This window comes from Pelodiscus sinensis, chromosome 2 (genome assembly GCF_049634645.1).
Source record: "Pelodiscus sinensis isolate JC-2024 chromosome 2, ASM4963464v1, whole genome shotgun sequence".
NCBI classification, from domain to species: Eukaryota; Metazoa; Chordata; order Testudines; family Trionychidae; genus Pelodiscus; species Pelodiscus sinensis.
In genome coordinates this window covers 251,790,472-251,802,014 of record NC_134712.1, presented here as the reverse complement: position 1 = coordinate 251,802,014, position 11,543 = coordinate 251,790,472, and the positions used below count along the sequence as shown (strand labels likewise).

Genomic DNA, 11,543 nt, shown 5'->3' with positions numbered 1-11,543 from the left:
TCTTCGTCCTTTCTCCACACCAGTCTCTGGGAATTAAAGATTCCTCTTTAAAGATTCTGTCCTGTGATGACACCTCCAGGGTTACGTCCAGCCAAAATTGGCAACCCTCCATTCGCTCCGTCAGTGTCTGAACCACCCGCACCGCCGAGGGAAAGGAGTGATCCTGCCCAGCATGGCTGGGAACTGCCTACGCTGAGATGTTGTTTGTAAGAGATTTCATGCTGCCCCCAAACACTGGCCTTCTATCACTAGGAGGCTGGGGGTTCCCTAGGGAGGTGGTGGAATCTCCATCCTTAGAGGTGTTTAAGTCTTGGCTTGACAAAGCCCTGGCTGGGTTGATTTAGTTGGGATTGGTCCTGTCTCGGGCAGGGGGCTGCACTTGATGACTCCTGAGGTCTCTTCCAGCTCTGATTCTATGGGCCCGTGTCTGCTCTATGTGCGTACAGCACCTAGCACAAGGGCACTGATCCCATATACCCAGAATGCCCCAAACTCGTCCCACTTCTGCCACCAGGGTCAGCAACACTCCCACTGTTCAACTGACTGGGCGTGGGGGCAAATCCAGCCATTCTCACCCCAGAAGAATCCTCCATCCCTTTGTTCACAAAGGTTCAGAACTGATTCCTTTAGCAACAAATAGTTGAAATCAAAAAAGACCAAGACACTAAGCTCAGTGCCTGCTAACAGGGTGGTTTCTGCTGAGATGCATGTGGCCAGAACTGCTGTGAGCTCCAGCTGTTACCCTGTGTCACTGCAAATACACCCAGAATTAAGAACTCCCTGCTGCAGGCTGCTTCTCTCCCTGCTTTCCTTACTGAGCTACAAACATCTCTTCTTAGCGTGGCACCTGTTGGTGTAGTCTGGCTACAGAGGGCTGGTTTTAATTTCTCCCAAGGCTCAAGGGGGGCCAGGTGATGTGGGGGAAGGGGATCAGGGGATGCAAACCAAGAGTAGTGTCTTGGAAGCAGGTCAGCAGATGGTGAGGAGGAGCCAGGCGGGGGATGTTGCTGTTCTGAGCCTTAACTAGGGATGCGAAGGACTAGTTGACTATCCAAGAAGTAAATGCTTATCAGATAGTTTACAGACTAGGGCTGCGTCTAGACTGGCAAGTTTTTCCGCAAAAGCGGAAAAAGTCTGTAGACAGACTTGCCAGCTGTCTACACTGGCCACTTTGAATTTGTGCAAGAACACTGACAATCTAATGTAAGATTGTCAGTGTTCTTCCACAAATACAGTGACTCTCCCGTTCAGGGGAAAAAGCCCTCTTGCGCAAATGCTTTTGTGCAAGAGGGCCAGTGTAGACAGCTGAGAACCGTTTTGCGCAAAAAAGCCCCGATGACGAAAATGGCGATCGGGGCTTTCTTGTGCAAAACCGTGTCTAGATTGGCACGGACGCTTTTCTGCAAAAAGTGCTTTTGCACAAAAGTGTCCGTGCCAATCTAGACGCTCTTTTCCACAAATGCTTTTAACAGAAAAACTTTTCCCTTAAAAGCATTTGCGGAAAATCATGCCAGTCTAGACACAGCCTAGTTGTCTAGTCGCTTGCCCCCCTCCTTGCTGCCTCTATCAGAAAAAGGCAGCAAGGGGGGGAAGAGGAGGTGGTACTTCAAAGTGGCAGCGCCGCTAGACGCCTGGGGCCAGATCCTGGGCTCCATGTGGCGCTGCTGCTTTGAAATGCCGCGTGCAGCCTGGGGCTAGCTTGGGAATCCCTTGTTGATCCTGTGCTCCACACGGCGCTGCTGCTTTGAAATGCTGCAGGGAGCCCAGCATCAGGCTCCCCCTGGCGTTTCAAAGCAGCAGCTCCGTGCGGAGCCTGGGATCAGCTGGAGTCCCCAGCCCCTCCCGGACTCCACGCGGCACTTCCGCCTTTGAAGTGTAGCAACAGTGGGCGTGTCGCAAGGTCCGTGTCTCTGGGGTGTATAAAACGCAGCATCTGCCTCTGGTCCCTCGATACTTTGAAATTAAATCTGCTTCTGCCCCGGCCGGGGACTTATGTGATGCTGGGTGTTTTCCATCACCCTGCCGTGCCTGTTACCCCAGCAGGCACAAAGCAGCGATGAAGATGCTGATGCATGTTTGTAAGGTGCTGCTGGGCCAGGCTCCTAGGCCAGGGGTTGATGTGTTGTTATAACAGCAGCACTAGCCCAAGAAGGGTTGGGAGAAAGTTCCTGTCTGGACAAAGCATCGTTGAGTAGCGAGCTGAGGCTACTGCATGGGGGTAACTGAGGTGACGGGGTGCAGAGCGTCACCCCATGGGACCCAGAGGGGTTCTATGCATAGACACTGGGCAGCCCTCGTGGAAGCCAAACACTTGCCAGATAAGGGCCTAAGAACAGGTCCAGTCTGTTCACAGGGCTTTGTCCAGCCGCCTGCACTGCTGTCCCCTCGGTTCATTTCTCAGCGAGCGATCCAGTCGCACCAGAGCAGCATGCGAGCAAATACCTTGCCAGTGGCTGGGCTTGGTATTTGCCCAGGTCCTGCCGAGGGCGTGGGGAGTCAGAGAGCACCTCTCTGTCCTAGTTATGGGGCTCTCTGCCTCATTTGCCTGGCTGGTGAATGGGATGGATTCGCTAGCTGCTTGGGAAACTCCGGCACAACTGGGGCAAATGCTGGCTCAGAGCACCAGGTGCCCAGATGGAGTCCAAACCTTTGCCCCAATGGATGTATGGGGTGAGGGTGGAGCTTCTGGTGCATGGGAGTTGGGGCAGAGCTACGTGGGGGTGGAGGGGAGTTCCTGGGAGAGTGGGGGATGGGCATGGTGGGAGCATGGCGTTACCATTGTGCCTGTGCCCAAGGAGGGAAGCAGGGAACCCAGAGGAAGACAAGGCCCATGGGAGCCTGGCCCAGAGGGAAGGGTGCAAAGCGGGGCGGAAAAGGGACCCACACAGACCCTGGCTGGGAGTTGCAGAGTCCCTGGGCTGGAGTAGGGGGCTGGCCCCAGTCCTACCTGCCAGTGGGGAGGTGGCACGGGTGGGGCAGTGAGCTACACGACTCCCTGGGTCTGCAGCAGCGACAGGGTCAGCGCACCAGGCCTGGGGGCTGCTGGGCGGCCCTTGAACAGAGGAGATGTTGAAGGACTGGTCCCCGGCAGGGGGAGCGCTGAGTAACCCGGCTGGCTGGCTGGTGTGGCGAGTTTCAAAGAGGCAGCAGCAGCTCCTGGAGCAGGCGAGGGGCTGCAGACCAAGAGAGGGAGATGGAGTGTGACCACAGGAAAGGGTGTCTGCCTCACAGAGCTAATTCCCAGCATGGCCAGGAGGAGACGCCAGCCTCACAGTAAATGAAGCAGCCCCACACTACCCTGAAGCTGTCTTCACATTCCCAGCTGCTTTGGCAGACCTCTGCTAAGTGCCTTCAAGTGTCCCTCACGGCTTGTTTGCATGGTTCTTTGTGCACACACTCGTTTGGCTCCAGAAGGTCTAGGGCTGTGGTTCTCAACTGGTGGTCCACGGTGACTTTTTCGGTGGCCCACAGGAACATTGTCCAAAGTCACACGGTGTGAGCAGGCGCTGCCGTTAGGCTGTTCTACACTGTGTTCACAAGCACGCGGCGCGTCATCCATAGCATCACCTAGGACACAACTGCGTTGTGTTGCCAGTAACTTCCGTCTGAGGCTCTGAGCATCAGTGTAGCTGCTGCCGTCGTGCTGAGCGTTTGCTGTGTCGTTCGTCCTGTGCTACATGTGCTGGAGGTGGTCCACGAAAATTTTTTGATTGGCCTGGTGGTCCGTGGACTGAAACGAGTTGAGAACCACTGGTGTAGGGACAAGGAGAAGACTTGGGGCTTTGTTGTTGTTTTTAAGGCCCAGCAAATGAGTCAGACCCAATCATCTGCTTGAGGAATTGCTCCTCTTCTCTCCGTTGATCATCCCAAGCAGATCCTGCTTCTCTCTCATGCTCTAGATCTTCTAAAATACTTGCTGAATAATCATGGGAGGCTGAGGAGCTGTGAGGGTCCATTTGAGAGCATCGCTAGGAGCAGTGCATAATATCAAGGGTCCTACCATGTTGAGTCATTACAGATGACGATGCGGTGCAATAAAAACCCGTTCTTCCAGCCTTCCTTTACGCAGCTTTCCATGTTATCCGGGCAACCAATGCACACAGGTCCACAAGCAGGCGATTTCTCCTGTGGCCACTAGATGGTGATGGAGCCTTGCACTATTCTGGAGTATTCACATTTTTGATCTGATCTGGCTCCGGTTCCCAAATCTGTGATAAGCAGGGCTCTGCTGTATAATGACTGAAATAGTCCATTTTATTGGCATTATGATCATTTTAAATCATTAGAGGAGCAATGACTTAGCCCAGACTGAAGCATTTTATCCGGAATCCAAATTGTTTCCTCTTTGTGTGTGATGAGTCTATTTAATGGTACGTGACCATCGGTAGATGCTTTTGTTTTGTAAAAACATGTTTTTGCAAAGAATTTTCATCCCAACTGATTCATGATTTCCAAAAACAACTTGTTTCACTTTCATGGGATTTTTCCAACAGAAAACTGGTCCCATACATTTTTCCTACCATCTCTGTCCCTGTCTCTGTTGGATAGGGCAAGAGTGAGGACTGTTGGGTTTTCACACTGGCTCTGCCCTCCCCTTGCTGTGTGACCTGGCGTAGGCCCTTTCCCTTCTCTGTACCTCAGGATCCCAATCTGTATCTTCTCTGTACCTCAGGATCCCAATCTGTACCTCCTTCTCTGTACCTCAGGATCCCAATCTGTATCTCCTTCTCTGTACCTCAGGATCCCAATCTGTACCTCCTTCTCTGTATCTCAGGATCCCAATCTGTACCTCCTTCTCTGTACCTCAGGATCCCAATCTGTACCTCCTTCTCTGTTCCTCAGGATCCCAATCTGTACCTCCTTCTCTGTATCTCAGGATCCCAATCTGTACCTCCTTCTCTGTACCTCAGGATCCCAATCTGTATCCCCTTCTCTGTACCTCAGGATCCCAATCTGTATCCCCTTCTCTGTTCCTCAGGATCCCAATCTGTACCTCCTTCTCTGTTCCTCAGGATCCCAATCTGTATCTCCTTCTCTGTACCTCAGGATCCCAATCTGTATCCCCTTCTCTGTACCTCAGGATCCCAATCTGTATCCCCTTCTCTGTACCTCAGGATCCCAATCTGTATCCCCTTCTCTGTTCCTCAGGATCCCAATCTGTATCCCCTTCTCTGTACCTCAGGATCCCAATCTGTACCTCCTTCTCTGTACCTCAGGATCCCAATCTGTATCCCCTTCTCTGTACCTCAGGATCCCAATCTGTACCCCCTTCTCTGTACCTCAGGATCCCAATCTGTATCCCCTTCTCTGTACTTCAGGATCCCAATCTGTATCCCCTTCTCTGTACCTCAGGATCCCAATCTGTATCCCCTTCTCTGTACCTCAGGATCCCAATCTGTATCCCCTTCTCTGTACTTCAGGATCCCAATCTGTACCCCCTTCTCTGTACCTCAGGATCCCAATCTGTATCCCCTTCTCTGTACTTCAGGATCCCAATCTGTACCTCCTTCTCTGTACCTCAGGATCCCAATCTGTATCTCCTTCTCTGTACCTCAGGATCCCAATCTGTACCTCCTTCTCTGTACCTCAGGATCCCAATCTGTATCCCCTTCTCTGTACCTCAGGATCCCAATCTGTACCTCCTTCTCTGTACCTCAGGATCCCAATCTGACCAATGAGAAGACAGACACGTGTGTAACTCCTGGCAGAAGTGAGTCTGGGTGAGGTAATGGGCATTAGAGCACTTTGCAGGGGGAGGGGAAGGGCTGTTTCATGGCGTTGAGCGCCAAGGCATTGGAAATGTGCTAAAATGTCAGTAGAGAGAAACAAGAGCTGGTGGGGGACAAAGCCAGCAGTAGGATGTGAGTGAAAGGCCAGGGTGGAGTCTCACCAGCGCTTCACACCTCGCTGTCCTGTGGCAGGGACGGCTCCTGGCTCTCTCATCCCTTGTGGGCTCTGCACAAGGGCCTGGCAAACCTCCCAGATGCCAGGCTGAGGCACCTGCTGGCAGAATCCCCAGTTATCGGTAGGCTCCAGTACAGCTGGGCAGTGAGCCTGATGAGGAGGGGTGGGAGGCAATTTTACTTTAACGCTGGGGAGGCCTGGACAGGAGAGACTGGAAGATCCATTTTCCAGCCTGTCCCCCTAGCTGAGATCCCACTGGGCCCTCCTCGGTCAGGTCAATGCAGCGTTGGGCCCATCTTCCTTCAGGGACAGGGAAAGGAGCGGGGAGGCCAAACCAGAGTTCTGCCAGGTTCCCTTGGGCACTAACCACAGGCCTCAGGCTGGCTTGGAGAGAGAGACCCTCAGCCCATCCTCCCCATGGTGAGAACTGGAAGACGGTTCTCAGAAGATTCACTGGCTCCTTCCTAGGGAAACAGGAGGCTGCCCAGGGCATCAGCCCGTCTCTCCTACAGGCACTGAGGTTACGTCTAGACGACAAAGATAAGTCAGGAAAAGATATTCAAATTGCAAACGGCAATTTGAGTATTTTTTTCCGCTTTTCTGTCAAAAGAGGCTTTTCTGAAATTTGGCGTGTCTACCCGGTGCCAAATTTTGGAAAACCCTGCTCTTCCGACACATCCCTTCTTCCTTGTAGATGAGTTTTACAGGGCTGGCGAAAGAGTTTGCGTCCACTTCTTTGAATTTTTTTTCAAAAATCGGACACGTTCCTTGGACACAGGATTGCTTCTGGTATCCCGGAAGAGTGCTGCAGTCTAGAAGTAGCCTGAGAGAGCTGGGGGAGTGTCCTCACAGCCACTCCCTGCACCCCACTAAGGGCATTAGAGGGAGGAGAGGTGCAGGGTCTGCGTCCTCCCTGCTGAGCTGTGCACAGATCAGAGGTTCAGGGAGGCTGGGACCAGCCCCGACACTGACCGTGGCCCCAAGCTGGAGAGACAGTGACAAGTTGACCGGCTACACACCTTAACCTAGGTGCACCAATCCCCTTTGAAAGCTCTGCCATCCCTGAGGCTACGTCTACACTACAAGGTTTTTGCACAAAAACCCGCAGAGCGTTCACACCTCAAGCGTGTTTTTGCGCAAGAAAATCTACAGTCAATCCACAGAACAGAGGGCTTTTTGCGGTGTAGGTAAACCTCCTTCTACAAGGCATAACTCCTTTTTGCGCTACAGGTCTTGCACAGGGGTTTCTTGTGCAAAAAGAGCCTATCCAAAAAAGCAAAGGTGCTCTGAACTTTCTTGCGCAAGAGCGTTCAGGCAATGTTGGACGCTCTCTGGTGCTAAAGCTCATCGCTTTTTTGATGTGCTTTGGAGTGTGGATGCAATCCTGTACAAGAAATGTTTGTGAAAGATCTCTTCTGCAAAAAGGCTGTGTCTAGACTGGCCAGTTTTTCCGGAAAATCAGCTGCTTTCCAAAAAAACTTGCCAGCTGTCTACACTGGCCGCTTGAATTTCCGCAAAAGCACTGACTTCCTACTGTAAGAAATCAGTGCTTCTTGCGGAAATACTATGCTGCTCCCGTTCGGACAAAAGTCCCCTGTGCGCAAAGCTTTTGCGCAAAAGGGGCAGAGTAGACAATGCAGTATTGTTTTGCACAAAAAAGCCCCGATGGCGAAAATGGCGATCGGGGCTTTTTTGCGGAAAAGCGCGTCTAGATTGGCTCGGATGCTTTTTCGCAAAAAGTGCTTTTGCAGAAAAGTGTCCATGTCAATCTAGATGCTCTGTTCTGAAAATGCTTTTAACGGAAAACTTTTCCGTTAAAAGCATTTCCGGAAAATCATGCCAGTGTAGACGCAGCCAAAGTGTCTTGCGCAAAAAGCCTGCAGTGTAGACATGGCCTGAGTCAACTATTCCCCCTGAGCACAACGTCCCAGCCCCTGGGGCATGGGCGGGGTTCATTTGCACAGCACGTGGGCCGGCCCATTGCCCCGACCTGCCTCCCTCTCCCACAGCGTCTTGGCTTCGAGCAGCAGAGCCCTGCTCCCATTCACCAGCGCTCTCCCTGAATTTGGCTTGTGGGAAGTGACTTCTGACCCCAGCTTCCTGACTGTAGATGCCGGCAGCCGGCTCTGTGGGGCTGCAGGGGCCGTGGGTTGGGAGTGTTCCCCGTGGGGAGGCAGAATCAGAGCAGGGAATGGGCTTGAGTGAAGTTCTTGTTTTCCCGGCTTAGGGCTCAGCCTGGGCCTTTGAGAGGACCATGCTCCAGCCCCTGCTCCAGCCAGGTTCATGCCTGGCCTTGGGTCCCTTTTCATCATCCTGGAAGGCCCTGCCCCACATTCCATTGCTCCAGGCTCCCTGGGGGGCAGAGAGAATTCAGAGTCTAGCGGTAGCTCCTCTCCCCCAGCATCTCTGGCAGAGGGACTTGGGGGAGAGAGGCTTCTGGCCTAGGGGACGCTGGAGGCTGACAGGAAAAGGCTGATGGAGGCCCCTCGCCTCCACCTTCCATTGGAACTCAGCAGAGCTCCGCAGGTTGGGTTATCTCTGGGCTCAGCTGAGTCTGTTCATCAGTGACCCAGCTCAGGACATCAGCCAGCGCACCGGGGAGCATATTGACCGGCTCTTCCCGCTGCTGCTACGCCAGAGAGGTGAGGAAAGCCAGCTGGGGAATGGCACCCAGCAGAAGGCTGAGACCGGTAAAATCTGGGCAATGGGACCCCTGAAGAAATCCCCCCCCCCATCTGAGAGTGACCCCCTCTGGGTAATGGGACCCCTGAAGAAATCCCCCCTCCTATCTGAGAGTGACCCCCTCTGGGTAATGGGACCCCTGAAGAAATCCCCCCCCCATCTGAGAGTGACCCCCTGTGGGTAATGGGACCCCTGAAGAAATCCCCCCCCTCCTATCTGAGAGTGACCCCCTGTGGGTAATGGGACCCTTGCTGAAACCTGCCCATGCCTCTAAGATTGACTCCAGCTGGAGGACGAGTCTTTTTCTTCTCTTCAATTTAGGGTCAGATCACCCCCCCACACACACAACTGCACACCCAGGCTGCTCCATGTGGAGGGAGCCCAGCTCATCTAGGGCCAGGGATGCAGCGAGTGCTGGGATTGGAAGGCTACAGGCACCACACGGGAATGAGAAACCGGACTGCATCCCTTCCCCAAGGCTGACGGTACGTGATGCCGAAGGCCTGTGGTGCTTGCATGTCTCCGTGGGCCCCTGGGGCAAGGTGCGTGTGTGGGGGGGGGGGGAAAGGGGGGTGATTTCACATTCCTGGACTGGGTGGGGCCTCGGGCAGAAGGGGCGGGGCCAGGGACCCCTTAGTGCCATGTGGACCATGCACCTCCCCCAGCCCTCATAGCTGCCTGGAGAGTGCTGCGCAGCACTCCGGCGGCAATTTAAAGGGGCTCGGGGCTTTGGCTGCCACCCCTGGTGCAGGAGCAGTGGTGGCAGCTGGGAGCCCCGGGCCCCTTTGAATCACTGGGCCCCGGGGCCACTGCCCGTTTGCTCCCTCTGTCGGCAGGCCTGGGGCTTGGCACCAGGAGAGTGGGCTACAGAAACAGCCAGGCTGAGGTTTGGGGGGGCGGGATTTTCTGCCAGGGAGTCCCACACTCCATGTCCCCAGAGCCACCATTTAGAGTTGCCCCTGTCGCCAGCGGCTCCCTGGGGCTGGGCACCGACGGAGTTGTGGCAAACTGAGCAGGCTGGGCTGGGGCACACAGGCTGGGGGGAGACAGCTTTGCGACTGCCCCAGTGGGACTTGCACTGGGGAGAATGGAGGAGTCAGTCGGCAGGGGCTGTCGCTCAGCCCCAGTCGCTAGGCGGCCATCTCACAGCTCCCCCGTTAGTCCCTGGGGGAAAGGGCTCCATCTCCCATTTCTGCTGCTAGAAACCCTCCCGCCCCCTCAGCTGCAGCCCCCTCCCTGCCCTGGCAGGGTGCAGTGGGTGGGTTGGGAGGTAGAATGGCTGCCAGAGGGAGGCTGAGGGAATGGAGGCCAGAGCTTGGCCTACACTGGGGGGGGGGGAGGGTGCCTAGCACTGCAGGTCACTGGTGAGGAAGACATGAGTCCATCCCAGGGGCCAGGAGAGTAAATCTGTTCCTGAGCCATGGGCGGGTGCCAAGCGGACAGGGGGCTGGTTCCTGTTGCCTCTGACAGGCCCTTGTTCTCTTGCAGGAGGAGGGCGTCACAGCCACGGGACCCTTAGGGCACCTGCATTGGGGTGTAGAAGCCCTCGCAGGGCCAGGAGGGGGCAGAGAGCAGCCCTGGGCTGCTGGGATCCTGCCCCACTGTCATGCGGCACCTGCTCCAGCTGGAGGAGCAGCGCAGTGAAATCAGCCAGCCGCACAGAAGAGGATGAGGAGCCCTTGGGCACGGCTGGCCCTGCCCGGTGAGCCCTGCAGCCCGTGCCAGGCCTGGCAGTCTGAGAAAGGAGGGAGCCGGGCTCAGTTCAGGGCTGGCTTGTGCAGAGACCGGAGCTAGCTGCCCTCCCCCCTGAAGGCAGGAAGGGTCGCCAGCCCACCAGCCAAGGCAGCCCCCAGGAGCCCAGCGCTGTGTCTGGGTCAAGGCAGATGGAGAAGGAGGCATGGGAGCAGCCGGCCTCAGAGGAAGGCAGGCGAGAGAAGTGCTGAGACCTTGTGGGGGTTCTGACCCCCCCAAATTTACAGCTGCTCCACCAGCAGGAACCTGGGACCTTGGCAGGAGATTCCAACAAGCAGCCGGCCAGCAGCAGCAGTGCGTTCAGGGTCAGCCGGGCAGCACTGAGAACAGCAGCAAGGCCTGGGCCAGGCAGTCGTGACTGACGGGGTGTGCTCACCCCGCACGGACCAGGGAATCGGGGGGCCAGGTGTCCGGTGTTGGACTGGAACAGCCGCTCAGAAAGGAACCCTGGAGGCTCTAGCCTTTGAATGTCCGGTTTGTGGTGCTGCAGTGGGGCTGGCAGGCTCCCTGCAAGGTGCTGTGCACCCAGCGGGGAGGTAGCCATGTTGGCCTGTCTGGCTCCCCACCTTCAGGGCTGCAGGGCTGGGGGGAAGATATCCGTGTACTGCCCAGCCCGTGCCTGCAGGTGCAGCTGCCATGGGCTGGGTCAGGGCAGCGGAGGAACTCCTCCCGGGAATGCAGAGAGCAGGGGCAGCCGGTGAGCTGGTCACTGTCTCCCCTCCCTCTCAGCCTCACTTCCCCCAGCGCCTGGGCAGCTCAGTCACTGCGTGCTGGCCACTGTGCTCCTGTCAGTGGCCGAGGAGCAGGTGGATGTGGGTGGGGCCGTCAAGGGGCTGGGAGCAGGAGTTCCAGGGGAGGGGGCAGAAAGAGGGTTTGGGTAGAAGGTAGGGGGCTGGGGGGCTGGGAGCCAGGGTGGTTAGACGGGTGGCAGGGTTCCCATGGGCGGTGCTCAGAAGGTGGGAGCAGGGGGAGGTTCCAGGGGTGGTGTGTAGGGAGCAGGCAGCAAGAGGGGTTGGATGGGAATGGGGTTCCCGGGAGGGCAGTCAAGGGTGATGGATGGGGGAGCTGAATAGGGGGTGGGGGTGTCAAGGGGCAGTGAACAGGAGGGTTTGATAGGGGGCGGCCGTTCTGGTGCAGTGCTCAGGGGACACAGTGGATAGGGGTGGGGGTGTCAAGGGGCAGTGAACAGGAGGGTCTGATAGCGG

At 55.9% G+C, this 11,543-nt stretch overlaps 1 long non-coding RNA gene across 1 annotated transcript in view; it reads right to left on the bottom strand.

The window, feature by feature from the left end:
• Positions 1-11,543, bottom strand: part of LOC142826677 (uncharacterized) — a 124,377-nt gene that overhangs the window by 76,387 nt on the left and 36,447 nt on the right. The gene's annotated exons all lie outside the window — the stretch shown is intronic.